The sequence below is a fragment of the Polistes dominula genome, unplaced genomic scaffold (genome assembly GCF_049000335.1).
Source record: "Polistes dominula isolate Pdom_NZ unplaced genomic scaffold, Pdom_raw_medaka contig_16, whole genome shotgun sequence".
Lineage (NCBI taxonomy): Eukaryota > Metazoa > Arthropoda > Insecta > Hymenoptera > Vespidae > Polistes > Polistes dominula.
This window is the reverse complement of record NW_028301040.1, coordinates 1,907,353-1,923,139: the sequence shown is the minus strand read 5'-3', so window position 1 is coordinate 1,923,139 and position 15,787 is coordinate 1,907,353. Positions and strand designations below refer to the sequence as shown.

Genomic DNA, 15,787 nt, shown 5'->3' with positions numbered 1-15,787 from the left:
CTAACAATTATTATTATTATTATTATTATTTGCCTTTAAATCAACGTACGAAAAAGCTACCATTGTTTTCTCTTCACTGTTGTTCGTCATTTTGAATTAAGATTAAAACGTTATCTATCTCTTCATCCACGCCCTCATTCACGACAAATTATGTTTAATTATTTAGTCCAAATCTTTCTTGGACAAATGACATTACAAATTATCATTCGACGTTCATTTCGATATTCATTTATATATTTTAACAAAAGATATTTGATAAACGATGATTATTAAATTGGTTAGACAATTATAATTATTAGTATTAATCGTATAAATATTACTCTTATATATTTATATTATACAATATTACGTTTAATCGATACTTGTTAGTCATTTTTATCCACGTATTATTATATTTTGATATGAACTCGATTATATATATATATATTATCGAGCAACAGAAAATGTCAAAATTCGAAGAAATTTAAGTACGAACGATACGGTAGACATTGAAGATATCGGCAATGGTTTCGTGAACGTGCCAAATGGTGTTCCTCTTCGCGAGAGCAATAATTCATGGTCGTAACTTCCTTCGCATCTGTGCTCTCCCATCCTGTAGAAAGAGAGAAAGAGAGATAGAAATATAAAGATAGAAAGAGATTTTGAGTTTGTTATCCTGCGTGACGATATAAGCTGCACACTATCCAGATGCCACGCGTGGAGATTGTCTTTGGTAAGGAACAACAAGCGTTAAAAGAAAAAGAGATAGAGTGATACTGAAAGAAATATTATTTAATCTCTGTCAACTATGAGATAAGAAAGTTCGAAAAAATGATGTTCGTTTTTTGAACCATTAGTTTTGAGTTATTAGATAAGAAGTAGAAATGTTGAGTAAGTATTTAAAAAATAAATATAATAAAATCAATCAATTTTTGTATTTGATTATTATAGAAAAAGATGTTCATCGTGTATATGAAAAGGAAGTAAAAAGATGTTTGATAGAAATTTGGGATAGCTGTTGTTGACACGCTAGCCCAGAAAAGCCGGGAAAAGCGATTCTCGTATAGCCGACTACTCTCGTGGCTACTTTCTCTCTTTCTCTCTCTTTCCTCTCTCTCTCTCTTTTTCACTACTCTCACAGTAGCTCGTTTAGTCAGTGTGTGCGCGCGTCATTCGGAGCCACGTGGGAAGAATTTTCAAGGATAATGTCCTGATCCTGATCCATGCGTCCTGGATGAGCATGCGTGGTTCAAACTTCATTGCTGAGATTAACGTTTTTTCTTTGGGAACATCAGAAGCTCTGTATTCTTTACATTTGAATTTTGATTGAATCATCCAAAAGTAATAATTCGAATCAAAAATAATTATACGAATTTAGATTTTATGATACGTGTCCATAATTATAAAAGTGGTTTAAGTCAAAATGAAAAAAAAAAAAAAAAAAAACTGAGTTTATCAGTTATTACGCATCACATTATTTAAAACTAAATAAATTCAATGTAATTTGAAAAAGATATTATCAAAAATGTATCGTTAGATAATGTTTGTTATTTTAATATTTGATAGAATTCGTATAGTGTTCAAATCTTTAAATATCTCGAAACAAGAGACCGTTCGTGATTGCAGCGCCATGGTATCTATGGAACTAAAAGACGCTGCTGTTGAGGTTTTTAATATCTAAACGTATAGGGATTATGCGAAGTCATGGTAGGTGAAGCCTAAACGGACACACTAGCGCACGCAGTGGATAATTTTGGCAGTAAAAGACGATGTTTTTTATTTTCGTGTTTACAAAATATACGTGTAACAATTAATTTTATGATATTTTTATAAAAATGTATAATAGAGTTATTCCTTTTTTAGAAAATAAAATCTAAAGAAAAGAACTGAATACTAGATTTTCGTCTACATCTGCGACACTTAAAACTTTCCTACATATATATTTATTTTTTTTTTTATAACAATGTCACATCGTACTTTATCTGCTTGCCAATATTATTTAAAGTTTGATCTACTGTAGCTATAATTTAACTTCTTATTTACTACAGTAAACGCTACAGCTTTTATACTGTTTTTAAATGATTAATTATACTTACATTTTAGCGGTAATTTTTGCATCATAATTGCACAAGATTGAAATTTTATTGTCACGTGGTTTGACAAATAAAAACACACCGTCTTTTACTGCCAAAGTTATCCACTGCGTGCGCTAGTGTGTCCGTTTCGGCTTCCCCTACCATGACTTAGCATGATTCTTATATGACTTAGACCACTTTTATAATTATGGGCATATATATTTTTGAAAGAATATATCAAAAAGAATGAAAATTAAATGCTGAAAAATAAAAAAACATTATCGAAGTATTTGTAAATGAATATAAAATGTGACGAATGATTTTCCCATGTTACACAGAATTTTCTCATTAAAGAAGTTTCTCTTGCCTGGTATGTGTATGTGTGTCTGTGTGTGTGTGTATGTTAGTAAATTCTGAAAAGATCTACTCACACTTCTTAAGATCGGTAACTGCCCCGTTAACCACGATGTTACCAGGGTGATCACCCTATTATCGTCCAGCATTGGTCTTTCCCTCGGTTCGACACCCCAGAATCCGGGATCCTACCTCGAAGGAGCAATTTCGTCCACTAATTTGACAAAATCGATCCAACTTTTCTTTCCTTTTTTCCATATTCCATCAAGAGTTTATTTAATCTTATATCCTGTAGATTTGCGCTCTTTAAAGGAACGATTATTTATAATTAAAAAAAATTTTTGATGCACAAAGTCTTCATATATATATATACACACAAACACACATATAGATAAATGTGTACAGATATAAACACTTACACAAACATACTAGGAAAAGGCAGAACTTGGTGAAAGTCACGGAAGCTTATTAAACCTACAAAGGATAGTGTCGTTGATGAAACAAAAATAGAAATCGGAGCATCCCTTTGTCGCGGCTGCGGTGCATGATGTTACAAGAGAAAGAAGATAAGAGGCAAAGAAAGACAGAGAGTTAGAGAGAGAGAGAGAGAGAGAGAGAGAGAGAAAGAGAGAGAAAGAGAGTGAGAAAGTGAGGTTAGGAAAGTAGAACTAAGGAAGATAGAAAAGATGGCCACAACAATCATTGAAAAGATAATGGACAGAAGTTGTCCGATTGGTTCGTTGCCACGCGCCAAAGTATTTTGTACTTAGAAGTACGGCAGATGTTTCTAACGAGCCTTAAGAACCTTAGCTCTAGAAAGAGTAAGAATAAAAGCAAGAGAAAGAGAGAGAGAAAGACGAGGGAACAGGAGAGGGAGAAGGAAAAGAGAAAGAGAGAGAGAGAGAAGAGTATCGATCGCGATATGCCACGCACCGTCGCGATTAGTCGGCCGTCGTAATGAAGATAAGTCCTAACGAGCTCGCTGTCGGCGCGTTATCGGCCCGAGAGACATGCGATCAACGAGCTTTTGAAGGATAAGCCTACCAAGAAGGTAGAAGTAAAAGTTACGAAAGAATCGAAAAAAAAAAAAGAATACAAAGAAAAGAAAAGAAAAGAATAGAATAGGAAAGAAAAGAAAAGAAATGAAAGGAAGGAAGGAAGGAAGGGCAAAAATTCTTCGACTTCGCCACCGGCGGTAAATTATCTCCCGAAGTCTCTGATCAGGACAACACGGTGGTGGCTCGTGTACACCGTTGCCATCAGGATAAAATTTATGTCCTTTTGTCTACTCTCTACCGTTCTACTGCATATTTATTTCACGATCGTTCCGAAGAAAGCAATGTTAAAAGTTATAGACGTTAGTAGTCTCGGTTGGATCTTTCGGCATCGTTAGATATAACAATAAGCTCATCTTAAGGTATCTTTAACCATCATAACCTAGAAAATCTTGCTAAATCGATCGAGAATGAGAAAGTTAAGGAATCCGGAAGCGAGTGGAGGCACCTTGCATCGGTATAAGGGGTTGAGAAAGAGGGTTGCCGGAGTCTCTTAAAAGTCAGTGAATCCATCCTACGAAGGACCCTAGTGCGAGGGTGCAGGGGTTGGTTCTAGGTGTTCGACCAAATCGGGGGTTATGCACCCCCAGATCGGTAGCGCGTGTCCTCTTCAATGGAGTAGTCCACCGCTATATTGCCGAGAGGTACCCAATCCAAAAGGGGTTAAATGCTCTTTTTTTTCCCCCGCGACGAGCCGTCAAGGTGTTGACCGCCCCTCACGACGAAAAAATAACGTCAACCGGAGGGAACCCCGAAGTGGCCTCGATTAGGAATCGTTTTGTCACGATGGAATTAAACTCACGTGGTATATCTTGTTTCTTGTTGTTTTTTTCAATTGTTTCAGGATCGTTTTAAAAGAAAAAACAGAAGAAGAGAAATTATCAAGCATCCAGCTAAATACACGTGATTGTGTTTACATTATTTCTCTTTTTTTACGGTGAACACTATACGGGAAGGAAGAATTTGAAGTAGTAGTTGTGTAGGTTCGAGAAGAGGTATACAAGTCGAGAGGGTGTTGTAATGTGTAATCGATTGCGCAAGATGCTTTTTTAGAGAGTTAGTCGAGAGAGAAAAGGTAAATTAATCGTACTCCACAGGTAAGTAGTATAAAGATGAAAAGATGTAAGGAAAATGTGAGAAAGTAGTATAGGATGGAACATAAGAACCATAAAGTTCGCCGTTACGCATGTCTTCTTTTTACAGTTATCGTTTCGTACGAATTTCTTTTCTTTCTAAAAGGTTCTCTTATTTTCGTCCAGGTGAATGTCCTCCTGAGAGAAGTAGAGACCATAGTAATAAAAATCAAGAGAATATGAAAAAGAGAAACAGAGAGGGTAACAGGGGTGATTTTTCATTTTTCGATGCCACGAAACACCGACAATGGACGCGTGTCACGTCGGTAGCAGCTGCTTTCGCCACTGTGTTCAGCTCGCGCACATGGCACATAGAAACTCGCTGCCATTGCACCAAGATCGCATATCGTAAGATCGAAGTTGCGCAGCTTTTACCGTATTTAAACTGGCCGGGAATGTGTTGTTCTTCACATTTGAAATAAGTCGCTTTGTCTTTGTAGAATTTCGTTTTTTGTTTATTTGCTTGTTTGTTTGTTTGTTTATTTGTGAATTTTTCTTTTAAAGGTTAATTGCTGTAATTTTAGCAAAGCAATGTTCCTTTACCCCTTTTACGTTTAATTATTTTATTCGTTTCCTTCCTCCCCCCCGTATCGAATTAAATGCATTCGAGTTTATTACTATTATAAAAATACTTTCTTAATTCCGCCTTGATCTGATGTTTTGAAATATCGATGATAAAAAGAAAGCAAAAAAAAAAAAGAGAGAACCTTATTTGAAAAATGTATTTTTTAGAGCCTTTAATTCTCCATAGTCACCACTTCACAGATCAGTCGTTCTGATTTTCTTTTACTTCAACGAAGAGATCGATATTTGAAAGGATCCAGAAAAAGAAAGATATTATCTATCATCTCGGGCTCCGTTAATATGGCGGACTGGGTAAATCTAAATGTCAGGTAGACAAACGTTATACAATAAAATGAATTCTTTCTCTAACGTGATCCAAGAATATTGTTAGATAATATCTATATATATATGTATATATGAGAATTAATTCTAAGAATTGTATTATATTACTTAAACTTTGTTCTTTATGAAGAAAGTATGTACTTATTTTTCGAAAATATTTACTGTAATGTTGATTTCAATGATTCTAGCTAAGTCATTCAAATGTTAATACATCGTCATATTGTTCGAAGAGGAATAAATTGGATTTTGTAGTAGCTTAAATCTATCAAAAGCAAGTAGAAAATCAAGAAAGAAAATAAAAGCCGATGCATCTTTCGTCGTACGACTAGAGTAGATTCATTCGTCTACCCTCCGATAGAAGAATACGCATTAATTTATATCTGCATACGTTGGCTATTATTATGTTAATTTTTTTGAACCTACCCGCCGACATCAGCGAACCAGATATTCTGGTAACATCCCATACCAATCCTTGCTAACGTACGTATACGTTTATATGCACGTACGATTAAAATTCGCTCGGTTTACACATACACAATGAGAAAGAGGAGAGAAAAAAAATAAAGAACGAGATGAAAAGGATGGTCTAGCACCTGGGAAAATCAGCCGACAGAGATAATTCGTACGGTATTTATCGTTCAATTCTTTTCATCGCGTATAGATAGCGATAGAAGAGAAAGGTTAATGCCATGGGACGATGTTTTTTTTTTTGGAAAAGTCGAAGGGAAGAAAGTTGCTGGCATACGTAGGTAAGCTTCGATGATGGCTACGATTAAAATACAAGACGCAATACAACCGGATGAATAAGAAAAGACACAGAATATACCCGCACGATAGGTTATGAGGGTAAATGTGAAAAAAATTAACTCTTATTCGGGTGCAAACGCTTCGACACGTAAGGATAAAAATCTATGAAGACCCTCATCAAGAAAAGAATTACTAGAACGAGAAATTCCAAGAGAACAAGATTCGAACCAGTTGAGAGAAAATTTACAATTTTTTTGTATTTTTTTTTTTTTTTTTTTTTTTTTTTTTTTTTTTTTATTGAATCGAATAGATGAGACAATACTCCATTGCTTGTTTTCCGTGATGAACTTAAAAATCGATCTATCTGTTTCATACTTTTATTATTCCACCCTACATTCCACGCGGAATTACGCTTCAATTTGTGAGCCACTTCGTTCTATCTTTTGTTGGGACATTCCATAAAAAAAGAAAGTCATAAAACGGTAGGCAAGACTGTCTCTGTTTCATGAGAACCTTATTTTCCTATGTAGTGGAAGCAGCCAATCCCACGGGTTTCAAAGATTCGACATTTTTCCTCTGTTGTTTTTCCCCTTCGAGTGTGCTAACGATTTATTTCTACAACCTCTTCAATTTGATACCAACGACTCTATTTTTCAGTTTTAAGCAAGTCAATGCTTTACGAAATTTTTTTAATTCGATAGTTGAAAAAAAGAAATCTGGATGGTTTTTATAGAACATTTTTAGTGCGAACAATGCACGTTCATTTGTATTACGATGCTAGGGGAGTGAAAATATATAATAAAATAGATTCTGAATTATGGCCTATGATATCGTTTATTCTCTACAATAGCGTGAAATAACTTATAAGTAAATCATTTTAGTAAACTCATTTTTGAAATATTCATTTTCTGAAAGAAAAGGAAGCCACGGTGTATGACTATCGATTGTCCTATACTTATCTTTCAGGAAGAAGAAGAAGAAGAAGAAGAAGAAGAAGAAGAAAAAAAAACAAGTACTCCAAGGAAAGACGAGAACGACCCTATGACCCACGATCGTATAAGTACGGTCGAAACGTTTTTTTTATGGCGCGTTACACGTGCCTGGCGATTCCACCGAAGTGGGGAATACGAATCGAAGAAGATGGTGTACAAGAACGGTACAACGATTTGAAGAATTCAAGAGTAACAGAGAAAAGCTAAGAAGAAAAAAAGAAGCTAGTAAGGAAGGAAAGAAGAAAGGAAGGAAGGAAGGAAGGAAGGAAGGAAGCAAGGAAGTAGTAGTATCGTACAGTATACCTCGGTTCATCGAAAGACGCGCGCCATCGCCCAAGTAAGGGTTGAGGTTCGAACTTGGGCGTGCGCAGTATTCTCTTTCGTTGCTGCCCCACTACTTATCCAAACTGTTAAGAGCAAATTTTGTTCTGGATATGGGGCGGGAAAGCGGAGAGAAGGGTTTGGAACACCCCACCTCACCGATAAGCATTTCTCGTTGGTGTTCGTTCGACAGACGTTGTCTTCCATTCGTTCCTTTCCGTAAAGACTCGGTTAATATCGGTATATTCCCCACCATTCGACGATCGTCGTTTAGTATTTCCCTTTCCACTGGAGCGGGTTGGTCCTGGTCTTCCACTGAACGGGTCCTGGCTTCCCGCCATGGCGGGAGGTTGCGCCGAGAAGTGCCGAGCCACTCCGAGTAGTTCACGAGTTTTACGCGGCCCGCAGCTGTTGGCTGCGACTAAGAAGGGCTACGAACAAAGAGTATACTCTCTTGCTGAGCGAGTCATCGCCAATAGTCACCGCGCGCGCGGCGAGAACATACACTCAACACGTCGGGGCAGCACGCCGTGAAAACCAAAGGTATACTTCGGTTAGAGCGCTCTACCGTATCAACACAAATATACATATAATATGTATATACATATACATATTGAAAATTCGCGGGTTACTTGTGACATACGTTTGCACGGTGTATTTTTCATTGTGTTGTTGTTTACTGTTTGTTACTTTGTCATCAATATTTTTCGTTTATTTATTCGTTTATTTATTTTCCTTATTATTTGTTTTCTACGGGGGTGAAAATCAAAAGGAAGAGAGAGGATCGTGATTGCTTGAGTTCGAAATCGATGTTGACTGGTAGTTGTCTCTTGTTGTTTCTACTCTCGCGAGTGTTGATCTAGAGGGCAATTCAGGAAAGAAAGGAGAAATAGGTGCGTGCGCGGATGCGCCCGCGCACCATCGTCGAAGATAGATAAGGAAAGAGAGAGAAAGAGAGAGAGAGTGAGTGAGAGTAAGAGTGTGAGAGAGAGAGAGAGAGAAACGAACCGTTTTTGAATCGTCACACCGGTGATATACGCGCCCTGATATTACGCACGAGGACGTGCACGGGAGAGGAGACGGGAGAGGAGGAGATATATAACGTGAGCCTTGCGTGCTTCTCTTTTTTAGTGCCAGGTGAAAGAAAGAAAGAAAGAAAGAAAAGCCACAAATAAATACGGAAAGAAACGGGAAAGAGAAAGAAAAAAAAAAACAGGAGAAAGAGAGAAAAGCACGGTGACCGGTATGTAAGTGAATATATGAGTGTAATCTTTTACGTGCGCGTCCTCTTTTGTGTGTTTTTCTACGAGAAAACAAATAGATAAAAATTAGTGCAAGCAGGTACGGGATAAGAATACTCGGGGGTGGTAAAAGGAAAACAGTGCGCGAGTGGTTAAGATAGGTTAAAGAAAGAAAGAAAGAAAGCGGAGAAAAGTGTGGAGATATATAGTTTTCGCCCTTTCGTTGGAGAGAAAAAGAGAATGTTCACTTTCGCTATCGTTTCGTTCTCCCTCATCCCTTTCCTTCTTCCCCCACTTTTGACGGTATCGGAAAGTCCACCCTCCGAGGTGGAGAGAGAAAGAGAAGTAGATACATAGATAGATAGACAGATAGATAGATAGATAGACATAAATAGATAGAAAGGTAGATAGAAAGAGTGGCAAGGGAGAATGGAAAAGCATTAGGGGTTGGTGGTGGTGGTTCGAATAAATCGGAAAAAAGAAATACTTGGCGAGTAAAAATGCAAAAGCATGGTTGGGAATGTGTTGACAGAAGTCGATCGATTCCTAGGATCGATATAGGTTAGATCAACTTCTGTCTTATACAGCAACAGTAGCCAGTACCACTGTGACACCCACCAGCACCAGACTAGCAGCAGCACCACCACCACCACCACCACCACCGTTGCTGGCAGTGGTAGAGGTAGCACCGCCACCACTACCACTACCATCGTCACCACCGCCACCACCACCGCCGGCGACGCCTCCTGGCAAAGCCGGTGGCACGGTAGTGTCCTCGAGAGCACGCCGTGCACGCATCGGTGCTGCGAGTGTTCCACGGCTCTCTCTCTCGCTACGGCGTGAGTCGACGAGAACGCGCGTCGTCGTCGCCGAGTGACGGAAACTACGGCGCCAACCCCCACCGAAATACTCCTTTCTACGAATACTACTACTACTACTATTACTACTACTACTACTACCAATACTACTACACTACTACTACTACTAATACTACTACTACCTACTACTATTCCACTACTGCTACAACAAATACTACGAATAGGGCTCGGTTTAGTCGCTTCGTGGATGCTACGCGCAGTGTATGGGAAACAGGTTTTTAAAGCACTAATTTCTCCTCTTCTTCTTCTTCTTCTTCTTCTTCTTCTTCATCTTCTTCTTCAAGAAAAAACGACACGACGGATACACGTTGTGTTGTCATCGTTGTTTTTCTTTTCATTATTCTTCTTCTATTGCATCGTTCGATGAACATTAAAGACGATTAATGTGTGTGCCTCAGGCCCCCCCTCCCTCTCCCTCCCTCCCTCCTCTTCAGGTCGCCAGCCCATCTTTATACACCGAAAATCAGGGAAAGGTTATTTAATTGCCCCATGCGTATATAGGTTTCTAATAAGATTTCTATGCCCAGCAACGGGATTAGTTATCTCTCTCTCTCTCTCTCTCTCTCTCTCTATCTCTTTCCATCGTATAGTCTGTCTATCCAGCAAGGAACTTTTTCTAATTTTTTTTTCTCTTCTTCTTCTTCTTCTTCTTCTTCTTCTTCTTCTTCTTCTTCTTCTTCTTCTTCTTCTTCTTCTTTCCGTTTGCTCGTCCTCGAGCACGAAGTTGTTGAGAGAAAGAGAGGAATAGAGAGAGAAAGGAAACAGCTAAGGGAGATGAATAGAGCGAGACAGATTTCGGCCGGTTCCTCTAACTCTCTTTTCATCTCTCTCTATCTCTTGTTTCTTTCTTTCTTTCTTTCTTTCTTTCTTTCTTTCTTTCTTTACCTCCTCGCGTATAGAACGATGGAATGGATCGAAACGAACGAAAGAACACACCGACGTTCTCTCGTGGATTCGCGAGAACTACGGGCGCCAAGAGATTTACGGGCACATTCGCGATCCTCGTCTCTTCCTTCGGCTTTGCCCTTTCTCGTCTTCTCATTTCTTATTTCTTCCTTTTAACTCTTTATGTTTCTTCTCTATCTTATTGTTTCTTTTTCGATCTTTTTTTATTTTATTTTTTTTTTTTTACTTCTTCTCCTCTTCTCTCGTTTTACTATACTCTCAAGTCTCTCTAAACTTTTTCGTTTATTCGTACGTTATCGGAAGATCTTACTTGGTCAAACGTGTGGTTCAGATGACATCGGTAGCCTGAGGATACTATGTTTGAAAAAAGCTACAAAAAATGAACATGCTGTTCTTTGTCATTATTGTTGTTACTATTATTATTGTTGTTGTTGTTGTTGTTGTCGTCTTGTTGTTTTTGTTATTATTGTCTACCGTTGTCTTGTAGGAGTGGCAGGTAATTTGAATTTGCTGTTCCTCGTTTCGTCTTTTTCTTCAGCCCACCACCTTCACTCAACCCCCCACCCCCACCCCCACACACGCTCCTCATAAAAATATTTCACGAAAGCTACGTATTTTAATTGTTCTTTTCTTATTTTTTCTCTTTTTTCTTTTTCTCTCTCTCTCTCTCACTCACTCTCTCTCACAGGTTCTAGTTTACGTGAGAGCACGTTTTAAAAACGAATACGTTGCTGCTTTGCGGCTTACGCATTCATGAATTCCTAGAAGCTTGCATATTCGATTCTACTCCGAAATGGATCGAAATCTCGCGGCGTAGCCTTTGTTCCATTCGATTTCTCGGAATACGAGAGAGAAAGAGTGAGAGAGACGCGTTTCGCGCGACAAGAGACGTTAAAGATGGCCGCTTCGTCGTGATTTAGCCGCGTTTTACGATCTCGCGAAAGGATCGCCAAAAACGAAAAAAAAAAAAGAAAAAAAAATCAACATGGGATAGAAAGGAATAAATTCCTTTTGAAAATTTTTCATCCCGAAAAACATTTCCATTTTATGTCCGTCAAAAAAAAATGACCATTGTTTTTTCTTCCATCAGAGTTTTTTTTTTTTTTCTATTTTTTTTCCCCCATTTTTTTTCGTTCCTCTCTATCTTACTTCTTATTCGTTGATCAACCAGAGAGTACAACGATTTTATCGTCGTCGTCGTCGTCGTCGTCGTCGTCGCGAGTATTCTTCTTTGTTCCCATGAACGAGTTGCGAATCGCGGTATCGTCGAACCTCGTTGCGATATACTGCGAGAGAACGAAAACATCGTTTAATCGTTCGGTTAAAATATATATATATATATATATATATATATATTTTTTTTTTATTTGTCTAGAAATACAATTGTGTATATCATCTTTTCGGTGTATATTTATGTAGGAAAAATATCTACACAAGCGTTATTGTTTACGCTTATCATCTTCACCTTTGTTACTAGTTAATCATTATCTCGTTTATTCTTTCACGATGACGTTGTTCTTTTAATCCAATGTGTCTTATAATAATAATAATAATAATAATAATAATAATATTATAATAACAATATAATACTAATATTAATAATTATAGATACAGAAATGACACACAAAAATAATTTATAACGGGAGTAGAAAAAAAAAAATAAGGAAATCAATCTTTGCCCAAATCGTATGTTAAATTTTCCGATTATTTGTTTGAAAAAAAAAAAAAAATAGACAAGTTATTAGCATTGCATATGCAATATGTTGTTACCAAAAAATATTCTTTTACAATTGCTTCTCGACAATTACATTTAACAACAGTATACCATATTGCCATGTTACGGTGGTCTGACGTTTACTTTGAGACTTCATTCGCGTACAATACTCTCCCAAATATCATGTTTCTTTAACAAAGTCATACAAAAAATATGACCGACGTCTTATATCCTATTAATCTACACCAAATGATCAATTTCATTCGATAATAATTATTAAGGTAGCTTTATATAGTAATAATTTCCATAGAGTGAAACAAGAAACACGTGAAATTATTCCAATGTCGTACAAACTCAAATCGAATTGAATGAAAAAATTCCCAAATATATCTAACTTAGTTTCTCTCTTATTTATATTTTCTTTTTTTTTTTTGTCGCGAGGAGTAGATCTTTTTTAAACCACCGCTCATGGTGGCGTGGGTTCCAAGCGTCGTCGCGCGCATTAATCCGTGGTTTAGCGAACCAATTTAAATATCAGCGGCGCGCTCGACGCAATTTTATATCATTTCCGATATCGCGCGTTAGTGTGGGTGATTTCGACGTAACGTCCCTTTCCCCGTTCCCTCCCTTTTCCTTCTCTTCGACGTCCGAAGCCCTCTCTCCTACCCTTACACCCCTCTTTACCGTCCTCCCTCTACTTCGACCGTTACGCCGTCGTCCACATGAGCTAGGTACGCTTTACGATGCGTGTCGTCCACTCTCTTTCTCTCTCTCTCTCTCTCTCTCTCTTTCTCTCTTTTATTTTCAATGTGTACGTTTCTTTCTTTTTCTCTCTCTCTCTCTCTCTCTTACTTATGGAGAACGCGCCTGTGATCAGCTCGTACACGACGCTCGTAACGTCGTGACGACGTAGTGCGGGATCTCAAAGAAGAGAGAGAGAAAGAGAGAGAGAGAGAGAGAGAGAGTGATACCATAGAGGGTGAGAGTGTGAGGGGGAGAGACGCATGCACGCGCATGCGTCAGACATCGTACGTATATCCCGCGCGCACGTGCGTACGTATATATACAAACTGCGCACACGACGACATTCAGGGGATCAAGAGAGAAAGAGAGAGAGAGAGAGAGAGAGAGAGAGAGAGAGAGAGAGAGAGAGAGAGATAGACAGAGAAGTGCGTATGCGAGAGTCCGGTAAACACTCACTTGTATATGTGTATATACATATATATTATATATATACTAACACACATTGTGTGTACAGTGCTGTAAAAAAGCATGGTGTTGTGAAATTTGAGGGAAAAATGTATTGGGGGATGAAAGTTTCGTGAAAAATGAGAAAAGTAAAGCGAGAGAAGGAGATACACAAAGAAAGAGGAAGAGAGAGAGAGAGAGAGAGGAAAGGTAGGAGGAGGGTTTAGTGGGTTAAGCGTCAGAAAGATGTCTCTCATTAATCGTATATTAGTTTAGTGTGTCATATATGTATGTATATTTATATTACTTATACGTGCCGGCAAGTACGCGTATGTGTGTATTTTGGTACGAGACGTAGCGGCATGTGTAATACATTTGTGTTGGTGACATTACGTCGAGTTGTGAAGAGGTAGTTGCCGGAGAGCTTTAACTGGTAGTTACGTTCGAAGTAAGTGCTGGATCAGAAGTAATATCGTTGCCACGGTACGGACCGACAAGATTATCGGCCTGGGCGGTAATTGTTTGACGCTTCGCGCCAGCTCTTATATTCGTGACAATAAACGCGTTTGCTTTAAAAAAAAAAAAAATAAGAAAGAAAATAATAAAGAATAAAAAATAAAATAGAAGAAGGAGACTTCTATCCATGTTTAATCAACGACGAAAGAGAGACGAAAGCAAGTACACGTACACAAGGATACAATTGATCGATCGATTGCCATCGTTTCTCATGATCTTGAGATTAATGTTTGTTTATTATTATTTGTAAACTTTACATACTAAGATATATAGATAGATTCGATTAGAAAAAAAAAAAAAAAAAAACAAATTTGAAATTATACTTATAACGACGATTTAGAAGATAACTTTTAGGATATTTTTCATTTCATCGAACACATTTTTTTTTCTTTACTAATCACGTGGAATGTAAGTACATTATATATTTTTTTTTTCTTTTTTTATACGTCCTTTTCATTTTCATAAAAGGATAATTGATTCTTCGTAAATTAGTCGCATACGTGTGTCGAAAAAGAATAAATGTCGAGATTCTTGAGAAATGTTTTTCCCCTGATAAAAAGTAGTCAGATCGAACCCGATGAAGGGAAAAAGTCACGAAAAATTCGTGCAAGAAGGGCGTCGCGTAGTTTTGCTACGGCTCTGACAAGTGTGCACGTCTTTCTTTCTTTCTCTCTCTCTCTCTCTCTCTCTCTTTCTCTCTCTCTCGCGTGCGTGCATGCGTGCGCCGTAAGAGCGCGCGCGCGCGCGCGAGCACGCCCGCGCCCGCGTGTGTGTGGGACCTTGAATCAAGCAGCCTTTGTCGCGAGACTCCACCGCAGCACCACGAGGTCGGCGAAAGTGTACCCGAGCTTTTTTGTTCATGGGCCGCCGCGAGAAGAACGCTATTTTTTTTTTTCCCCTATTTTTCTTCTTGTCTTTCTCATTCTCTTTCTCTTCTTTCTCTGTATTTCTCTTTCTCTTTTTTTTTCATTCTCTCTCTCTGTCTTTCTCTTTCTTTCACTATTTCTATCCTTTTTCTTTCTCTCTTTCTCTTATTTTTGTTTTCTTTTTTCTCGAAGCTAGCTAGCAAGCGCATGGCCGGAGGACGAATGAACGAACGAACGAAAGAACGAACGAAAGAACGAACGAACATTGGCCATTTTTGTTTCACCGTGAACGCCGGAATTAGCGCGAGCGTCGTACTGTTAGCGAAAAACAGGGAACATCGTTATCCAGGATTTACGCTCGCGGAAAGAGGAAGATAATCGGAATGGAATCGCTGCGACGAAAGACGCCATAGTGTTCCACTCCGGATATCGGCCATCTTTGTTCCCTAGTTTTTTTTTTCTTCCTCTCCCATACACATATGATACATATAAAGTAGGTTCAGAAAAATTGTCCAATTTTTCTTTATTTATTTATTTATTTCTTTTTTTTTGTAAGTTAGTCGTATAGAAGAAGTAACGAAATTGCGAAGAAAATCTTTCAGAAGTTTCGTTTTCTACTCGCTCGATTTAATTTCAGCCATGACCTCTTGATATCGGTTAAGGATTAATCAAGCCAACGTTTGGTCGGTTTGAATCGTTTCACGTGACTACTTCGTACGACTTGCAACGAAGAGAACGAAAATTCGAAAAAAAAAGAAGAAAAAAATAAATGATAAACGATTGTTTCTCGCTCTCGTAGGGTTGTGAAAACATAGAAAACGGGAAGAGGAAGACAGAGAGATAGAAAAACGGCGGGATTCCGTCTTAGTTTCCTAGATTTGACGCAGGCGCAGTACGTGTTTTCTGTTTAAGTATA

The 15,787-nt window shown here is 38.1% G+C and overlaps 1 protein-coding gene and 1 long non-coding RNA gene across 9 annotated transcripts in view; one reads left to right on the top strand and one right to left on the bottom strand.

The window, feature by feature from the left end:
- Window positions 1–338: 338 nt before the first annotated feature.
- Window positions 339–7,597, bottom strand: LOC149031782 (uncharacterized). Its single transcript, XR_016177312.1, has 3 exons — window positions 2,828–7,597; window positions 2,486–2,712; window positions 339–592 (listed from the first exon to the last, which is right to left on the bottom strand). It is a non-coding gene; the product is annotated as an uncharacterized LOC149031782 (long non-coding RNA).
- Window positions 7,598–7,873: 276 nt separating this feature from the next.
- Window positions 7,874–15,787, top strand: part of Tet (tet methylcytosine dioxygenase-like) — a 95,121-nt gene continuing 87,207 nt past the window's right edge. The window contains exon 1 of one of the 8 annotated variants that reach the window (XM_089174627.1): window positions 7,874–8,105. The gene's annotated coding sequence lies outside the window, so the exon portion shown is untranslated. Of the gene's footprint in view, window positions 8,106–8,133; window positions 8,810–9,540; window positions 9,896–13,797; window positions 13,938–14,029; window positions 14,234–15,787 lie in introns of those variants that run through there. The other 7 variants (XM_089174630.1, XM_089174633.1, XM_089174628.1 and 4 more) reach the window with 7 other exon arrangements.